Genomic DNA, 2500 nt, shown 5'->3' with positions numbered 1-2500 from the left:
ATTTATTATTATTATTTTTTATTTTTTATTATTATTATTATTGTTATTATTATTATCATTATTATTATTATTATTTTAGTAGCACCATCAGCAAAAGCACTGTTACTCGTCCTCCAAATGTTCGTATTTAGTAACAAAAGAACAATGCATTTTTCTACATAATGTTTCGATTGCGCACGCAAGAAATTGTTACACGCTACATGCAAACATATAGGTCGATAGCACATAATCTTGGGAAATTTCCTGCCAAATTTAACACCAGCAGCCTGATGAACAGGTTTTTCAGTAAGATATTCGCCAGATTTCCACAAGCTTTCAACACCTACGAAACAAAAATGGTGCTACAAGCGGAGTGTTTCCTGGACAGTGACGCGGTAAACTCTACGGACACAGCGAGCCACGTTTACATCACTCCGCGGCTCCCTGATGGGCAATTCTAATGCAGATCCCCCTAGAATATGAGTTGCATTGTACTGTCGTGTTCATGAAACTTTTCCTCATAGACTGAAATGCTTTATTCTAGTACTGATTCAATAACTCTTGCAAATGGTAATGATATGTAAAAAGTTTCGGAGCTGTTACTTCAGTTATGCTCGTCATAATATATTTACTTTTTGTTTTGCTTTTTTCAAACAAATGTATGAGTTTCACAGTCATTAATAACTGTAACGGTGATAACCATAACTCTCTGTTCTGTATAAGAGTTAAGCAAAGGCAAATAATATAGACACATGTAGCCCGAGAGAATGTGTGACTGACAGACAACCTCCATATTCAGGAGCAGTAAGTAACGTTTTTTTTTTTATTTTTCTTTACGCCCTTGAACTGTCTCCTTAACTGTAAAAAAAAAAAAAAAAAGAGGTGAATCCTGCCAATCAAGAGAAACCTTACAAACGCTACCAAGAACACCTCGTTTGACCAGACTATACTTACCTGCCAACCCCCCCCCCCCCCTCCTCCCCTCCGTGAACCTATGCCACTCCCTTTCCTCATCCCATCTAACTTTCTTCCCCTGCACCCCCCCCCCCCAAACACCTGATCCCCTTTTCCACGCCCTTACTCCCTTCCCACCCCTTCCCAAGCACCTGTTCCTCGCCCTTCTCCCCCATTGCCTAACCTCCTTAACCTACTTCTTCTCTTATTCCTCTTCTGCCCTCCCTTCAACATCCCTCTCCCCACTCCTGTCTCACTTATATCCCCCTCCTCCTCCTCCATATCCTCCTCCTCCTCCTCCTCTTCCTCCTTCTCCTCTACCCTCTGACCCTCTTGCATCTCCCGCCTCCCTCCCCCTCCCGCCTCGTATGTTATGCTTTTCCTCGGCTTTCCGACATAAATTTCGCGTCGCTGGAAAATGTTTTAATATTTATGGTGTGAAATACGAGGATAATTCTTCGGCTCAATCCGACAATGCAGCCTTTTCGACGCCCCTCCCCCCCCCCCTCCCCCGAGCGTCGCCGTGCCGAAGCCGAAACGGTCGTGGCGCCTCTGTTTGTCGTCCGTTCCTATGGTGATTTATGTGGCTGTTGGTGCGTTGATGGAGAGAGAGAGAGAGAGAGAGAGAGAGAGAGAGAGAGAGAGAGAGAGAGAGGGGGGGGTTGGGAGAGAGAGAGAAATGAAACAACTTAAAAATGACAGAAAAACGAGATAAAAGGTGAAAATAGGGGAAATAGAGAGAGAGAGAGAGAGAGAGAGAGAGAGAGAGACACACACACACACACACACACACACACACACACACACACACACACACACACACACACACACACACACACACACACACACACACACCAACAAACAAACATCGACACTAATCCCATACGCTAAATGTTACGCTATGGAAGAGTTAAGGATATTGTTATCTATTGTTATTTATTTATTTATTTATTCCGGGGTTTGTTGACGCAATCTCCCTGCCTCACCCCTTCCCTCCACCTCCTCCCTTCCTTACTCCCCCTCTCCCTCACCCCCTCCTTACCTCCCTTTCATCCCCCCTTTGACCCAGATGCACTGATTACTACTACTACTACTATTACTACTACTACTACTACTACTACTACTGCGCAACCCGGAGATAAGATTGACGGATATTTTTAGTTCTATCTTCATTTCTCTCTTACTCTCGTCCTTCAATATAGCTTCGTAGTCATACCGTAAGAAAGACATGATACTTTAAGCTACACAATGAAATTTTTGACATATGAATTTTGCAGCGCCATTCAGAATGATGTGAATGAGGGGGAGTGGAGGAGAGGGAGTGAGGAAGAGGAATGGAGGTAAAGGGAAGGAAAGGGAGGTAAGGGGAGAGGAGGAATGGAATGAAGGGGAAGAGAGGAGAGGAGAGAGTTAGGAAGAGGAGTAGAAAGAAGGGGAAGATGAAGGGAAGGGAAAGGATAGAGGAGAAATGGAAGGAAGGGGAAGAGAGGGGAGGAACGGCGAAGAGATATGGAAGGAAGGGGAAGGGAAGGGAGGAAGGGTGAGAGGGGGAATCGAAGGAAAGGGA

At 44.5% G+C, this 2500-nt stretch overlaps 1 protein-coding gene across 4 annotated transcripts in view; it reads left to right on the top strand.

Annotated features, from left to right (window-relative positions):
• Positions 1–2500, top strand: part of LOC126994901 (uncharacterized) — a 27106-nt gene that overhangs the window by 20946 nt on the left and 3660 nt on the right. The gene's annotated exons all lie outside the window — the stretch shown is intronic.

Source organism: Eriocheir sinensis, unplaced genomic scaffold (genome assembly GCF_024679095.1).
Source record: "Eriocheir sinensis breed Jianghai 21 unplaced genomic scaffold, ASM2467909v1 Scaffold913, whole genome shotgun sequence".
In the NCBI taxonomy this organism is placed as follows: domain Eukaryota; kingdom Metazoa; phylum Arthropoda; class Malacostraca; order Decapoda; family Varunidae; genus Eriocheir; species Eriocheir sinensis.
This window is presented reverse-complemented; position numbering and strand designations above follow the sequence as displayed.